Source organism: Alligator sinensis, unplaced genomic scaffold (assembly GCF_000455745.1).
Source record: "Alligator sinensis unplaced genomic scaffold, ASM45574v1 scaffold1164_1, whole genome shotgun sequence".
Taxonomy (NCBI): Eukaryota; Metazoa; Chordata; order Crocodylia; family Alligatoridae; genus Alligator; species Alligator sinensis.
The window spans coordinates 772345-789664 of NW_005842225.1; the positions used below are offsets into that span (position 1 = coordinate 772345).

A 17320-nucleotide genomic window follows, 5' to 3' on the forward strand; every position below is an offset into this window, starting at 1 on the left:
CCCCCCCACACTTTATGATGCCCCCCAAACTACGTCCCAAATCATTACGCTTATGTAGATGGTGACTTGTTCGTGTCATTTGTACCGTGCTTCGGGATGGGTGCAGTGAGAGCCTTTCTCAGGCGCTTCCTCGAGAATCAGACTCTGGTAACTTAGTTGAGCTCATCTTTATGGGGGCAGAAGCATCTTTTACTGTGTGCGCTGCAGTCTGTAGGATATATTTTTAGGGTAGCAATTGAAGGTATGGACTAAAACTCAATATTGGGCGCCCTCAGACCGCTGCTGCCCAAAGGAAAATTCCTGGGGGGTTTTAGCTTTTCTTGTGGTAGCAGGGGATGCCGGGCTGAGTCTTGGGTACCGCTATTTTTTGTCTTCCTCAGAACTGGTGAGTTTATTCCTAATAATCCTTCTGACTCCATTACCTGCCAGCCTGGTGCCAAATCTGTAGTCTTATTTCATGGAAGTCATGCATTGGGGTTTTTATTCAGAGGGTACCCACCCTGTCAGCTTTCCAGTCACGTATGGTTCAGTAAGCATCTTAATTCGACCTAGGAGAAAAATCCTTAACTTTTCTCTCTCTCTCACTGATCAGAAGGAAGGTTTCATGCTCTGGAAATAATCCAGATTTTATTCTGTTTCCAATTTAGAATATCAGTTTTGAGAAATTAAAATGACTTCACAGCCAGTCTTCTGCATGGTCTGAACTGCAGGGTGGTTCTAGCGTGTTACCTTTTAATTCTTGAGATAGTTAACTTGCTCTTGTTTTGGTGGGGGTAGTCCATGGTGCTCGGTGCTGTCATATGCAGCCTGGGAGACGAATGTTGTTCCAAATCTTCAGGCATGGAAATGAGACCCAAAGAAATTCAGCAATTGGGAGTTGAGCCCAAATCTCCTGGGTCCTAGGTCAAAATTCAAGCCCCTGCCCCCCGCTTCCATCTGCACAGTGTCCAGGCACCTGCTATGATTCGGGGCGAACGTGAGCAAAGCGCAGCTCTTAATTCTGAGTTGGCGACAAAAACCAGTCTCGTGCCTTTTAGTAACGGCGTCGAAACATTTTGCTCTGAATTGATCTAGGCTTGCAGTAAATACATGAAAAAGACATAATTATTTAAGTGTCATGCATCTCATGGGCTCTGTCTGTAGTCACTAATTGCATCTTTGTTGTCTTAGGCTTGAGAGCAGGGATGTCTCATGCCTTTAGAAATAATTTCCATTGAGAAGTGCTGTTTCTTTAGTTGTCAGGCCCTTACAATAAGCTGTCCTTGAGGGTATGAAAGACTCTATTTCATTCAGATTCAATTCAGGTTTCATATTTTGCCCAACTATTTTTATTCCTTTCTGTAAGAGAGTCCAGGAAACATGGCCGAAATGTGTGCCTTTCTCATTTCTAAACCACTTTCTACTCCCATGCTTGCTTAAATTGGCTTTCACATGTGCCCTGCTTTCTTTCTAGGACATCGACAAGAATTAGCTTAATTAATTAACTCTTTACCTGCAACTCTCTTGGTATTGAGTTTGGGGACACCGGCAGCACCGGCAGATGGAAGTAGTTATCTGTACTAGTCTCAAGTCAAGCAGAAGGCAGGGTAGATTAAATAAATCGGAGATGCTTAAGCAATATTCATAGATAAGCTGCTGCTTATGAAAGCTTATGCATCTCTGATTTAGTTGGCCTACGTGGTGCACATCTACCTTGCCTTCAGCGCTGATCGATCCCATGGATTCCACATTAAACACTAGTCTGTGTCTTAAATGCATCTTCAACTTATTGGGTCAACTTCTCCATTCAGATGGGAGAAGTCACCCCCTCTCAGCCACCAGCAGATTTGTGTGTCCGTGCTATAGCCAGGAGTAGAGCTTGGTCTATAGAAGCTTACAAGCTAATGATAAGTGCCAGTGTATGCTAGGAAATAGCAATATTAGAAAATGGGGATGTCATTAGAGGACTATAGACGTGTTTGGAGCTGCCAGGAACATTAAGTCACTGCGAGAGAGAGTTCAACATGCGCAGGCTATGTACAAGCAAAGAAAAGATGCAGATGGAGCTTGTTGAATGTGCCATAATGATCTATCATGTCTGAAAAGTAGGCAAGATTTCATGTGGCCTTATGAATAACAAAGCAGGGAGGTCAGGGTGGCTTCTATTTTTCTTTCTTTAGTACTTTTAAGTTCACGCTCCTTTCTGCAAAGCAATACAACGGACTTCTCTCCATGCTTTCAGAATAGGGGGGTTGTGCGTGAAAGACAGAAAGTATTGTGTTGGCTTCTTGCCTCTTGCCAGAATGAGGGATGGTCTTGTGCTAGGGACTAGTGGCTCTGCCATCTAGGTGTCCCTGGCTCCTTGCTAGTTTGAAGCTGATATTTAATGCATGGGTGAACGTCACGTGCCCCTTGGCAGAAATGTCGCTGTGGTGCACAGAGCGCGGGGCTCCAGGCCTTGTTCAGGCTTGCTAGACAGCGGCATAATGCAAGAGTGAGTTGCAGTCGCATGGGGATCAAACCAGGTGCTTCTAGACAACTCGTCTGGAATCAGGGTTTGCCCAAAAAACCTTTCTCGTTGCGGAAACGTCTCTGAGAGGCTGAGGGCGCCCTGCCCCCTCCCCTTTTATTTTTTTTTTCAATTCCAAAAAAAAAAGGAGAGAGAGAAAATGGTGCTGGTGAAAGGGGCTGGCTGGAAAGCCCTAGAAAATGAAGTCCCTTTGTTTAGTCCCAGAACGTGGACAGCCTGAGAAGCAGGAACGCCAGCTTTCTGCCACCGCTTTCCTGCTACTGCGCGCCAGTCCTTGGCATGAAGGGAACAGCTTGCTCCTGTGGCCTGTTCAGTCCGGGCTCTCTCCCTGGGGTACTGGTTTGCTGGCGGTTGTGCTACGAGGAGATGTGCCCACCCGGACCTGGGCTCGCTGGGCACGGAGTCACCCAGCAGCTGCTGGTTGGCAATGCCTCGTGCACCGCTCTCTCGGGGAGGCCCCGGCGGCTGACCTAGGGGTGAGGAGCCAGGCGGTGCGATGCTCACGTGGGCACAGATACAAAATACCTCGCTTTTGTCACAGCTGGCAGCTTTCTGAATGGACGGAGTGGGGGGGAAAAATGACTCTTAAAAAGGGAGTCACGGAAGCCTAGCTCATGCCCACCGGTTTCCCTTTCGTCCAGCCCCACGACTGGACGGGCCGAGTTGCTAGTGCTTGTAAGAGGCAGCATTCACTACTTCTGCAAATGCAGCTCTCGTGTTTGATGCGGGTTTCACCCTCGATGCTCGGTGCAAACACAAGTGCTGCTGCACTTTAATCCAGTTGTTTTAATCAGAGAAAAACACTTGCTTCGAAGGTATCTGCACTTAAAACCCACCCTTTCCTTCCCCTACCTCTCTGCTGCCCTCCGAACGGAAACGAAACCCATAAAGCATTCTAGTTTCTCTAAAGTTGCAACTCATACTGCTGCTACGTTTTGTCGCCTTTCTGCCACCGTTAACTCGATGCAGCTTCTCAATTTGTCTCTCTTTTTGACTGTTTTTAGGCAAGCAAGCAACAAAGCAAAACAAACTCCAATCATTCAGAGTTGCCTCCAAACCAGTAATTTAGCGTTAACATAATATATACACTGGAGAAATGTTAGCGATCAAATAGACTAATTAAAAATGTTACTGCAATTACTTTTGCAACACAAATGGTGCTAATTATGGAATGCTGCAGAAATTGGAAACATAATTTCGGAGAATTTGGGGAGGACTCTGCGGTGGACCGATTTCCTAATATTGTGGCGTTAGTGTGCATGGGCTCACTTCGCTTTGCTGCTAGAACCAGCACAGTTTTGAGCAGGTAGAAATAGAAAGGGGAAGTTGGTCTGGTCCCCTGCTTGCTTCTCCAGATGGTGTTTAGTTCCTCAGAATTGTGATTAAAAATATATTTGACAGACATGAAAGCAGGGTCAAAAATTGACGTTTCCTTCAAGGGCTGATTTAAAAAAATAAATAAATAAATAGAAGCAGGCTGAGGCAGCTCTTTTAAGTGTTCACATATCTTGTTCTGAGTTTTTTTTCCACATAATTGCCTTGATGGCTCATTAGCATGTATTGAGAGGGAGCGCTGGGATTTCAGAAGTCGGTTTCTCCCGGGATCCATCTGCATTCCTTTGGTTGCGGCTCGCGTCGCTTAGTACGTTAGAAAAGGCCGCAACTTAATTGGCATCTTTCTCCGTTACGTTCATGGGGGAAATCCTGGTTCTTCTCCTTTTCTGATCCAGCCTCAGTGGATTTCCTTTCCCGGTCTCTGAGGACAGGACGAAGCGACTGGGGTATTAACGCTTGGATACGCCTCCTGGCAGGGGGCTGTCGTCAGGCCTGGTCCAAAATACCTAGAAGGCAATAGGGGTCTCTTGGCTTTGGTTGGGCATGTAGTCCATCTCCATGCCTGCTGCTGCTTCATGGGAAGGAAGTTTTTCCAGCTCTCTAAGCCATCCAAGTGTGATGGTTAGTTTGATTAAATCCTCCTCAAGTCACTGTATTGATTTCAGGGCTTAGCTTCCTGAACAAGGATTGCAGAATAGCTCCCTCCTACCCCGTATGTGAGCTTAGGGGTTTTGTCCTCATTCCCCTTCCTTCCCACAGCATCTTGATGCACTGGGAAGCTGGCAGAGGTGTAGGGCACGGCATCCTTGCCTTACCGGGCTGTAGCAATGGGGAAGAAAATGAAGCTGGGGCTTTGACTGGGGACTTCCAGTTCCTGCTGTTCAAAGGCTCTTCCCTGCTCAGGGCCTGGCTTTGAAAAGTGCTGCAAGAAGCATCTCTTTCCTGACAGGTTTGCCCCCCGTGGTGGTGATGCGGGGGTGCATCAATGCTGCCGTGGGAGGAGTGGCTGCGGCTCGCGTCGACATCCCCAAGTTCCAGCTGACTTAAATGCAGCTCGGGTGCCGTCGCAAGAGCCCGCACGGAGCTGCAGGCTGAGCCTTGAGAGCGTTTGCTCAGCCCGTGCTGAGCTCCACGCAGCCGTGGCTGCTTGCCATTAGTAATCCAGTGGACTGCGCGGACGGAGCTGGTCGCTACAACCTTGGCCCTGATCTCGCACTCTGATCCGCGTGGGTGGGCGCTTGTGTCTGCGCTGCTCGCAGTGGAAGTCGCTGGGGCCCTGCGTCGGTTCGGTGGGACTCCGCGGCCAGGATCGGGCCTTGTTGGCAGGTGCAGGAGGGAAGGCAGCTTTGCTTATGCTTAGACCCAAATTCTGGAGACTTGAGCCCAGAATTTATTGACTGGCTCAGGGGAGGGCAGGACCAACGCAGTATCCTTTTCTAACGGTCAGCCCCACTCCGTTTTTAAACGCGCCTCGAAGCGAGAGCCCTTCGCGTCGCCTTTGAACTTGTCAGCTAACCAGGCACGTGTTCGCTGTGGCTAAGACGTTCCCGCCCGTGCTCATCCTGGAGCTCGAGGAAGAACGGTGCGGAGCGCTTCATTGAAACGCGCGCCGTCGGAAATAAGATGTTGAGATGCTGTCGGACGTATGCAGTAATGAGAAGGGACGCTTCATTAGGGGTGGGTGGGATGGGATTTTGCCCAAGATAAATGTTTGGGTATTTTCCCCCCCCACTTCGTCCAGAAGCCAGCTGTGGAAAGAATTAGTGTTGCTCATTAACATAAATACAGCTCTGGACCTGCCAAGGTCCAAACGTGGGATGGAGCCTTTCAATGCACGAGAAGGCTCCGGCATGAAGGACAAAACAGCACAGCAGCGGAGGTTGTTTGAAGCGCTGTGCGATTAATTCCTGCACCCTTGCTTCATGATTCATTATTTGGTAAGCCGGTAAATTAGAGCCCTTTAAAAAGGTGAATAACAAGTCTGCGTAGGAGCCGGGTGGCTTGAGGTCTTGCGGGGCTTGTCCCTTGCTTTGTCTGTGGGATGCCAAGGCGGGCGCTGCCCTCGCCCAGGCAGCAGGGAAACAGCGCTGCAGAAGCAGGACTCGCAAAGGCTGGGAGGTCTCTCCCTTGCGCGGCAAGCCTCATTGTCCCAGATAACCTTGTCACTCGTCTGCCCCGATAGCTCCCTCCCAGGCACGGATGCTGCTGCATTTCCTTTGTATTCCCTGCTGGCTGTGCATCTAAAAGTGAGGCAAAGCAGGGCGACGGGGAGAGAGTTTGTCACAGGCCCTCCTCATCCCCAACCGGGTGCCCGGTGTGTCCTGAATGCCACTGCATCGTCCCTGGGACTTGGCGGGGATCTTCCTTAGTTATTGCATTGCCCAAAGTCCTTGCGTTAAGAGCTATTGCAGGTGTTGCATGTGGCCCCTTGTGCTCCGCCGTGTCCCTGTCCGTGGTCGAGGGAAGGTGTCTCCTTAGCAGGCTCAGTGGGTGAAGGAGGGAGGTTTCCTTCTTGCATTTCCTCGTGAGCTGGGGGCGAGGGGTGCTGCTTACCCTAGTGAGGGAGGTGAGGATGGTGGCTTTCTGGTGTGGATAGGGGAAGTCTAGCCCCCTGCCCTGCAAGCATCGTGGTGGCAACTGGTTGGGCCCCAGGGTCAAGAGCATGTCCTTAGCTGGCCCCTGGCGGGGTGTTGATGGCCGCTGGCAGGGGAAGCAGGCTTTTTGGGCAGAGCTCCCTGTGGCACACAGGGCTGGGGGGCTAGAGGGATGCTGGAGGCAGAGAAATGAATGGAGGTCAGCTAAGACTGACCTTGCCAATGAAGAAGAGACTCTTCCCCAGTGGCTTTGCCACCCCACGTGTCCCCTGGCTCCCTGGTCTCCCCAATCCTGGCTCCGCTGAATGTATATGAACATCGAGCATGGACTCTCAGTTAACGCCACCCCGGAAAGTAGTTCTCGGGCTGCTCGACTCCGTGGCCCTGTTGCGACAGGCAGGAGGAGCCGCCTCGGAGCAGTCCATTCCCCCCAGGAGCCCTCGGCGATTTGATTGATATTGATAGTTTTGCTTCAGGTCCTACCTATGCCCCTCGTCCCAGGGACTTCCAGTCCAAAGTCGCGATTCCAGGAAGGGGATGGGAGAAGAGAAGACCAATGGGGGATTTAATCGCGGCCGTAACCCTTGTAAAGGGGGACTGCAAGGAGGATGGAGCTGGGCTGGTCTCAGTGGGGGCAGATGACAGGACAAGGAGCAATGGGCTCCAGTTGCAGCAAGGGAAGTTGAGGTTGGTTATTAGGAAAAACTCTCACGAGGAGGGTAACAAATCACTGAAACAAGTACCCAGAGAGGTGGTGCGGTCTCCATCCTTGGAGGTGTTGAAGACCTGCCTAGACAAAGCCTTGGCTGGGATGATGTACTTGGGGCTGGTCCTGCTTGGAGCAGGGGCTTGGACTAGATGTGACCTCTGACATCCCTTCCAACTCTCGTTTTCAGTGACTGTGCACTGGTTACAGAGGAGGAACTAAGTGTTGGGATTATTGTACTGGTCAAGCATCAAAATCCTGCACTGGAAGAGACCATGCAGACAAGCCACTCTAAAGGCCCTTGTCCCAGGGAGCTTACCAACTCCCCCTGTTACATGACCCGTGGCCCAGCCGTCACCTGCCACGCGGTGCCTGCCTGGTGTGGCTCCACGCTTGTGACATAACATCCCTGGCAAGAAGTGAGTAGCGGGGATGGTGAGGAGCGGTCGTGGCCCCCAACCTGCTCTAAAGACATGTGCACGCTCTATGGGGCACCTCCTCTGCTTGTAGCAAGGGGTCTGGTTCAGTCCAAGCCAGTGGAGACACAGATGCTTGCTGAGAGGGCCCTGCCCCTGCGCTGTGCAGGGTGAAGTAGCTCTCCCTGCCCCAAAACCACCCGTAGTCCCACAAGCAGCGAGCAGGATCCTGTTGGGAGCAGCACTTCTGTGCGTGCAGTCTGTTCAAGGCCAGCTTGGAGGAAGGAGGCAAAGAGCCCGGCAAAGGGCAAAGTTTCTGAGCTGGGTTGAACGGGCCCGCAGCTGTGGGAGGAACGTCCTCTGCATGCCTTTCAGAAGGAGCGGAGGAGCTCCCGGCTGTGCAGGGTCCACGTGGTCGGTCGGGACCTTTTCACTGTCGAGATTGAATGTAGGTTGCAATGGATTTCTTGGCGGGCGATGCCACGCTGCCACTTCAAACACTGCCACAGGACCCAGACAAACAAGCACCCAGCGCCCTACACGTTTTCTTTCCTTGATGGCATCTTGGGAATTTGGGCGTCCTCCTCGGGCACCACGATAGTCAATGACCGAGCCTTGAAAGTTATCAGTTCTTTGAGGATAGGACGGTTGACCTGTTTGCTGGCGTGGGAGGGTTTCAGCTCGCCTTTTGTGAATCAAACCAGCCGGTGTAGCCTAGAACAGCGTAGCTCCTTGTGCTGCTTGCAGTGTCTGAGCGTCGCCCCTCCTAAATGGCACATCTCTTCCGTGCGAGAACGGCGGCCCTATCCGTGCAGATTTGGCTGCTGGTACCCTTCAGCCAAGAATCGGCCGCGGGTGATGGGAATTGTCCATTGGCTGCTTGCTGATCTGCAGTATATAAATCACTTCTGGACAGTTCCTCCTGCAGCTACTTCATCTGCAGTTTAACACTTGGCGCAAAGTACAATTGTGCTCATTGTCTCTTGGGAGGCAGCTCTTCCTTGCGTTGTCAAAGCCTATTCTCTTCTGCCCGGCTTCCCTGTACGCGGGGCGCTGCAGGCTCCTTTCCAGCCTCGTCCTAGGTAAATGCAAGGCTTCTCTTCTTAAAAGGCTGACTCTGTTACGAGTGGCACGAGACGGAAGCAAAAAGATCTTCTGATTCATTCAAATTTCCCCCGATCTTTATTCTTCGGTTACTTTTGCAAAATGCTTTTGACCAAGCTGCTTGGCTGTTCTGCCTATGACTGGTACTGCATTTCAGTACTGAGTTACCTGCATTAAATATCTGCAAGAGCCTGGGAGCTGAGTGAGACACGTTCTCCAGCCGGTGTAGATCGAACCTGTGACTAACCGCTCGAACGTGTGTTGTAGCTGGGCAGGTTTTTGAGGATGATAGTTATCCCAAGTGCAGTCATGGCTATACTCGGAGCGGCTGGCATTTGAAGGATTTGGACTGATCCCATGGCCTGTCCTTATGGCCTCAACTCTTCTCATCGTGCAGAGAGCTGATCTGGGGGAAAGAAGGCAAAGAGGTTGGACTTGTGCCTTGAGACGCATTGCAGCCCGCGCACCTGTAAGGTCACTCCCTCCCTGCCCCAGAGGCTGTTTCCTTGGCACTGAGGCACAAGCACGGCTGTGACCGAATTCCCCAGGCTGGATTTAAATTGTATTGATTTTAGAATCGAGTGCATTGGTGCGGCCTCTTATTGATTCAAGTGCCCTGCTTCCACTTTTTTGGATCTTGCTTCTCTGCCATACTTTCAGACAGGACACGCATCTCCACGTCGCCCGCAGAAGAGACTTGCTGCAAATCCGAGGTTTACTGGCAAGGTTGGCCGAAAGGCTTCAGAGCGGTAGGCAGCAGAGTGCATGTGTTATTGGATTTGCTCCCCTGCTGTGCACTAAACTACACTTCCAATTAAATCTGTTCTGTTGCATGCAGGCCCTTTCCCTAATAGCCAGACTGCTTATGAACTTCACTGTTGAGGTGGAGATGCCGGTTCTCCAGGCCGACCCTCTGGGCTAGCTTCAAGCACGATGCAAAAGGGTGATTTCTGGAGCAGAGGAAACTAGTGGTTGGGCCTCACCCTCAGCAAGAAGAGTTAAATCGTGCCGTTTGCAAGGTCGGCAAGCTAGAGCGTTGTAGGGGTTGGCGATGCCTTTTCATGACTTCTGATTAAAGTATGAGACTGGAGGAGCAAAGTCCTTGAGGTGCAAAACCCTCTTCTGGGGCTCTCCTGAACAGCTTTCTTCAGTGGTAAAGCTTCTGCAGGCCACATCCAGCACCGTGCTTGTTTTATAATCTCAATAAGAGTCTGGAGTGAGGGGGAAGCAGCCTACAGATTTTATTTGCAGTGCTTTAAACAGTTTGGATATGCTCCGAAAGTATTATAAAATCCTTATTTACTACATCTCCGCATCTTTTGTCCTTATTGATACAACAGATTGCACAGACGTTATTCAGAGATCATTTTATCTTGGCACTTTATTCGCCAGGGTCAATTATGCTTACCATATAAGCAAAACGGTGGTGTTTTCAAGGTCATTAAGCGTGTACATGCTGTGCCTACCCTGAAGAGGCTGATGGATTCATTTGAGCTCTTTAAAGCAAAGTGGTTTGTTTTTTTTCCTTTGCATTAAACCAAGGAAAAAAGCATTCGCGTTTTGAAATGTGAAAATCCTACACAGCTCATTGTTAACATATAGAGGAGAAAAATAGGAGCCTGAGCTAAACAATGGAAGTAGCATAGCATACGCTCCTGCGCCTGCTGAGAGAGAAATGGGTTTCTGCCTCCTAGCATTTGGAAGCAGAGCGGCTGTCATGGCGATGGGCTTTCTAAGACGGGTGAGGGATGGTACCCACGGCACGTCCAGGCCATCCCCACCCGCCTGCCGTTGCACGGCCCCCGAACGCCGCTTCGCGGGTCACTTTTGTGCATCAAACAGGTCGCTGCGTTGTGACTTCTCGCTATACCGAGGGAAGAGAACAAGCCCCGAGGCCCGGATGTCGACGGGAAGCCAGCAGGTCGCGCGGAGCTACGGCAGCGCGACGCTGTCTGGAAGCGTAACTGGACCGACGCTGGCGTTGGCTTACGCACGCAGAAAACAGTCGTTTCGAGACGGGCAAAAAGTCGGGCGTTTGTTGAGCTTGCTTGCGAGCTGGCCACGTTGGTTTTCAGAGACAGCTTTATCTGGTTACTTCCCCCCCGCCGCCACCCGAGGAAAAGCTGTAGTGGGAATGGCTTCGGTTGTAGCAAAAGGACGAGGGGAGCGGGCCTGGAGTGGGGGGAAATCATTGGGCTTTTTTGGAAATGGGAACGTCTTGGAAATAGTTTATGCATCAAAATTCATACACTTAGGGAAACAACCCCTGCCCTCGCCCCGGGGTTTGTGCAGAAACCAAGATTTCTGGAGACCAGTTTAAAACAGACCTCGGTCCGGCTTTTGGAGACTTGCAGTCGGAAATGCCAGCTCCGGTGGCTCAGTTCATTAATGTCCAACTTTGTTTCTATCATTTGCCTCTTTGATGGAAGGGGGCCTCGGGCCTAAATTCTCCTGGAGGTCAGACGCGCTGTTCTCCGGCTACGGCGCCTTTATCGCTGCAGGCTGATGCCACGAAACCAAACCCTCTGCAGCGATGTCTTGAGGAGTCGTCTCAAGGCTTCCTTCAGGGGCGGAGGGGGATTTTCTTGGTGTCCCAAACTCAGTTCAGCCCTCCGTAGCCTGGCAGACGGTTCAACTCACTGCCGTGGATACCCGCTGGGCTGTACAGTCCTGCACGTGCCCAAAAGCAGAGCTCCTGCCGGGGGACCAAGCGTAGAGGTTGTCGGTGCAGGTGCTCGGCGTATTTGGACCGAAGAGCAGCCTGAAGGTCAGCCCCGAGGAAGAGTGTATGCATGTCCAGTACATCTCCTCGAGTCCTCCAGGTTGTCCTGAGCACGCGGCTGAGAGCGAAGGGACGCTAACGGGGGTCCGGCAGCCACCATTTGCACCGGTGAATAAAGTCTGTAGCTCCTGCGTCCGGGGAGGGCTCGGTGCCTTTGCATAGCAGCTGAAGGGACTTGCTCTCCCAGGGTGCGCTCGTCCTTCTGCCCAGTCCGTGCATGTTGCCTGCGCGAACATCCGCTCCCCAGGACCACAGAGACCCTTGGCCCTGTGCAGCTCCATCATTACTCCTCTGCCAAACGCTCGGGCTTTAATCCACTGCATGTTGGAAACGCAGAGCCAGCAGGGCTGTTGGATAGCTTCGACTCCTGTCCGACCCCCCCAGCCCCTTCCAGGGCTGCTTTCGGGGGCGGAGGCCATGTCATCGCTCCCAGGCTGTGAAGCAGCTTTCCTGAGCCACTGCTCAGCGGGGCGGCACTTGAGACGTTTAGGAGGAGATGCTTTAAAAGAAGCTGCAGCTTAGTGGGTAGGACTGTCGTGGTGATTAGCAGGTGCGTGTCAATGGCTAAATCCTTTCAAGTATTTCCTTTTTTTTTTTTTTCAAAGCTAATCTCCCCAAGCAGGGGGTTGGAAAGATTTTTCCCTTCTGGGAAGCTGCACGAGCACCAGATCTTTCTCACAAACCACATTGGGGTGCTTCAGTGTTTATGGCTTTACGTGCGGCTGGACTAGCTCTGCTCCGAGGACAGGAAGCGTGTACCAGCTGTGGACAAGTCCCCTTGTCAAATGCAGAATGAAAAACCACTTTCCCTTCCTGACCTGGGAGCAGAACGAGCCCGTCAAATGTCTGCACGATTAAAAAAAATTCTGCCAGCTTGCATGTGCCCAGAGACATTGAATATCGAATAACCAGGTTCCTCGCTACAGAGGGCTTCTGGCTTGTTGTGTGCCGGAAGATTTCGTTGTTTTGTAACCTAGTTTTGCTGCTGGTCTGGATCGTGGGTATTTCTCATCTGCTTTTCGAGCCTCCGTTTTTGCCCCGTAGCATCCCAGAGCCGTGTCTCTGCCGTGCAAGATGCCAACTGGATCGCTTGGCGCGCCTTCGAAAGCTCGGGTAGCAGGCTGGTAGTTGCCGACCCCAAGTGCTTCTCCGACGGTCTGCGAAGGAGTTAATTGCCTCTCGGCAGTTGCTGGGTAACAGCTTGAAGGTAGCCGGTCCTTTTCGCCAGGGACGGATAACTCTAATGCGATGCTCGTTTTCCTACGTCGCGTTTGTTTGAGCGGTGTCACTTTGTGCTCGGAGAGCGGCACAGCTCTAGCCAGGGAAGTTTGGGATCTTTCCTCCCATGTCTGGGCCTGCGAGCAAATGTCCCACCCTTAAAATGCAGCTACCGTAGGTGCCAAGGACTGCTCCTTTTGGGGTTAGTGAGAGACTGTGGCTTGGCCCGAACAGAAAGGTGCTGGGCTGATTATCGACTCCCTAGCGCTCCTCCAAGCTCTCTCGGCGTGAGCCTGTTGTGAGCTGCGGGTGGGTGGGAAGGAGGTGTCTCTCGGTGTGTAACGTTGCAACCAGAGATCCTTGACCTTTGCATGTGGAAGTCTGCCTTGGATAACATAGGAAAGGAGGACGAGCCATTTCATAGATTATAGGGGCTGGAAGGGACCTTGCAAGATGATCGGGGTCCAGCCCCCTGCGCTTGGCAGGGAAGACCGCTGGGATCAGATGAGCCCAGCAAGGTGGGCGTCAAGACGCTTTGGGAAGATCGCCAGGGTGGGTGACTTTGGTCTGATGTGATGCGGCTGCTGGGGAAGTCGCGTCGACCTCGAGCATCCTCGGGCAGGGTCTTTTGCCGCGGGCTCTGTCAGAGGGGAGTTCTCTTTTTCTGACCTCTAAGCAAAAAAGGGCATAGAGTTAGACTCCTTTCCCTTCCTTGAAAGAAGTCCCTCGTACTGGCTTTCTTAAAGCTGGGAAAACCATTGCCTCTAGCTTCTACGTTGCATAATGAGACCAGAAACAGATTCCCAGGGAAAGCCTCTGCTGAATGCAGTCAGCGGTAGGGCGCTGCAGCAATGCCCCATGCGGGCACAGACCTTGCAACGGTTTAATGCAGCCACCCTTGATGTGGCAATGGGCACATGCCTTAAGCTCTCTCCCTTGGTCAGGCTGGTTGGTGCACCCCCGTCACCCCACTGAGGGCAGCTGTGGGACCAGTCCCCTGGGTGTGCTGGGCTGGGCTCTGGAGGCTGGGTGCCATGGTATGGCAACTTCCCCTTCGTACCCCAGAGGCAATTCCTTTGCTCGTGGATAGAGGATGGTTGTGCAGGCTTGATTCTTGTGGAAGGATTGAATAAGCCTTTTAGAGGGGCTGTTTTTAAAACCAGGAGAGCAAAATGCATGCATCGAACAGAGCTAGATTTCCATACCCGGTTTTTTAGCCTCTACCCGTGGCCTAATCGCATTCCCTGCCTAAGTCTGACCGTGCAGGTGTTCGTACACATCTGTAACTGGGAGACTGCTAAGAAGGTAAGTGTATAATAGACTGAACGGTGTCTGCTGCCTGGCACTTGGGTGGGAAGAGAGGTGAAGAATTAAATAGATATTGCTCCACCCTATCATAGTGTCCTGCAGGGTGAAGTCACTGTATTTCCCCAGCCGCTAACTGGTATTCAGGAAGCGCCTAGCAGCTGCGGCCGTAGACCTGCGCATTGGACCTCCACCGTGCTGGCGCTGTGCATCTCGAGACAAAAAGTGGTCCCTGCTGCAATGCATTTGCAAGATGGGAATCGGGGGTGCAGGCAGACGGACTAGGAGAGAACAAAACAGCAGCAAGCCACATGATGGGGGGACGTGGCTGTGCTGAGACGTTGCAGTGAGCCGGTCAGCGCGGGGTCAAAGACACCTGGCTCTGAACCCCGGGAAAGGATGCTGCCAGGCCTCGGAGAGCTCTGTGCTACTACGGCTGCTCCTCGGCGGGTGGTTGGGGAGGGATGCGTTTTCTACGAAATGCTCAAGAGCTGAAGGTAAATCCCAGCAAACCGTCCCTGGCATTGCACGCCGACTTCTCCGTGCAGCCCAATGACTCTGTCAAATCCATGTCAAACTGATGGCAGCAGAGCGGCTGGAAGTCACGGGATCCCGCGGATCCATCTGGGCCAGCCTGCCTGTGCGGTAGCAGGTGTTTCTCTCTCTCTCTCTCTCTGTGCCACGCGGCTCCTGTTCAAGCCCTACCCCGGCTCTTCCGCTTCAATCCTGCTCTGCAAATGGGCCTGAGAGAGAGATGCAGGGAGAGCATCCCCTTTGCCTTCCTTCTTACATAGGAGACAGTTGGGGGATAATTCTTGCCTGTGGATGTAAGGCAAAGAAAGCAGCGTTCAAACATGCCCAGGATCCCTTTGGAGGACCTTCTCGATCTAGCTGCACAGGCAAAAGTTAAAGGGCTTTGAACAGGGCTTTATTGCCACCTGCTCCTTGCTTCCACCTTGGTTGGGGGTTGGGGAAATCGGTGCCATGTCTCTTTGTGGATCCTTTCATCCCCAGTTCACTGTTTCCCTTCCTGGGTGGGAGGTGGATCCTGGTGGCTATGCGGCTGCAGCAAATCCAGCATGCACTGGTGTGTGCGTGTCCTCCCCATCCCTTCCGCTGCCGGTGCCAGCACATCTGGATGCAAACGGGGATTCGGGGCCACTGGGGCCAAAGTGATTTCAGTGCGATGGGCCTGGTTGCATTTAAGTAGCAACGAGAAGATTAGAAATTAAATTTGGTAACAAAAAGGCCCCATGTGCAGCGCCGTTGCACAGCCATCCTGCGGGAACACGCTGGCACGCTAAACCCCTGGCTCCTGGGAGGGCTTGGCTGTGGGTAGCTGCGCACGGTGCTGAGCAGCTCTATTGATGTGTAGATCTGCTTCCCTTGCTCAGAAGTGTCCGTGCACAGATGGGGCAGCCGGCCCGATCCTGGCACGTGGCACGACCTCTCTCTGTCACGCTGGCTCTGGTTTTGGGTGGCTACTGCTTGCTTGCATGTTGTTCGTGCCTGGAGGCCCCATCTGGATCTGGGTCTCTGGCAGACTAGGCACCACAATCCTGTTGCACACGTGGGTGAAGTGATTTGCTCAGCTCAGCCCGTGTATACCTGGCAGCGTTGCGGCCTGAATCCAGATCCAGCTCCAATCCCCTGCCAGAACCGCAAGACCTACCTCTTGCTAGCGGTGTCTTTGGGGTGCGATACAGATGACCAGGCCCCCCTTGAATGAACCTCTCCGCCGTCCCCATCGCTCCTACCTTCCCTTCCTTTCTGCGGATGGAAAAAAAATTCTTTTTGTTTTAAGGAATCAGCCAAATCTGTCTCCATGCAGAACTTGGCCTTGAATACACGCGTTGAAGATTAAATATGTACCGCTGCCTTCTGTCAAATCCTCTTCCTTTCAGGGTAAGACTGCATGGGGGCTGGCTTGGCAGCAGCGGGACTTCATTTGCAAGTTCTGGGGTAGATTGGGTTTTCTGTTCCAGGATCTGGTGTCTTGGCAAGCGTGTGAACTCTGGGCTACGGCACCCTGCACAGCGCTTCCCCCTTCTCATGGCCCGCTCGGGCATCGTGCTCTTTCATTTTGTCAGAGTGAAACAAGAGCACTTCTTTAAAAAGTCAGAGGAAAATCATGTGAGTAACCCGTTGTATATCGGTGCTTCGCACCGGGTCAAAATAGCCCGGCTATATCGGTAACTTCTGTGGAGGGGCTGGCAGGCCGGGGCTTTCTGCACCTTCCTGATGCCGACTGGGAGGTCCAGGGAGCCCGCAGCCCGAGGTGGGAGGGTGGTTCAGGGCAGGGGAGTGAAGTGCCCTCCAGCTTCTACCCGTGGTGCTTTGCCGAGACTGGGCTTGCACCAAATGACCCTCAAGGCCCCTTGCAACTGTTCTCCTACTGCTGAGCCTTTGGACACCCATGCTCTGGAGGCCTGACTGCTGCATGAGCTGGATGCCGTCTGTGTGGCACTGCCCCCCGGCAATGCACTACTATTGCTTTCTGTGCTGTACCATTGATACTTTCCCCTATGGCAACCGCGAGTCTTTCCCCGTGGAAGGGTGTTGGGAGCTGCTGCTGCCTGCCGCTCCACGGGGAGATCTCGCGGCTTCCTGAGAAGAGCAGAGCTGTCCCGGGGCTTCTGCTCCACGATCTCTTTGGCTCTGGCATTGCCTCGGTAGCGAGCCCATCCTTTCAGAGGGGTGAAACCCCTCCCCGCACACGAACACTTCCTATGGGGTATGGGTTTTGGTTGCTTGAATGGCTTTCAAGTCACTGTCGGTTGCAGAAGAGCCGGTTTTGTCTGTAGGGGAAGGGTGTCTACCCCAGAACCCGCTGCCTTTCCTGTTGTGCGTCAGCCCGATTGTGTGCAGTTAGCAGAAGAACAGCTGGCCTGGTTGACTGTAGGGAGCATGCAGGGAAACCCTTCGCTGACAGGCGTCTGATAACGCTGCAGCTCTAGTGCACGTTGAGGGACCCAGCTGGCATCTCTGCATCACGCCTGCTGCATGCATGGCCGGGCTGGTCAGCGGCAGGAGGAGCCCCTTTGACTTCTGTATCTCGGCAGGCTCGGCTGAAGTCTCGCGAAGGGTTCGTCTGTGGATCTGGCACGGGGCTCGCTAGGAGGGCAGAGGTGCATGGACAGAGCAGGGGGACGGCATGTGTTTTTGAAGTCTACGGGGCATTTCTGCTGCTGGGCAGCGTGCCGCTGAAAAGCCAAATGCTTTCTGTGCAGTACTGTTGCCCGGTGACCTCCGTCGCCTGCGTGCCTCGCACCTGGAGCGGGAAGCGCTTTGGGTTGGGTAGAGAGGTGAACTCTTGCATCTGCAAACTGTGACACCCCCCCCCCACACTTG

The 17320-nt window shown here is 52.8% G+C and overlaps 1 protein-coding gene across 1 annotated transcript in view; it reads left to right on the plus strand.

The window, feature by feature from the left end:
* The window catches only part of PRKCB (protein kinase C beta), a 160907-nt gene that overhangs the window by 1682 nt on the left and 141905 nt on the right, over positions 1-17320 (plus strand). The gene's annotated exons all lie outside the window — the stretch shown is intronic.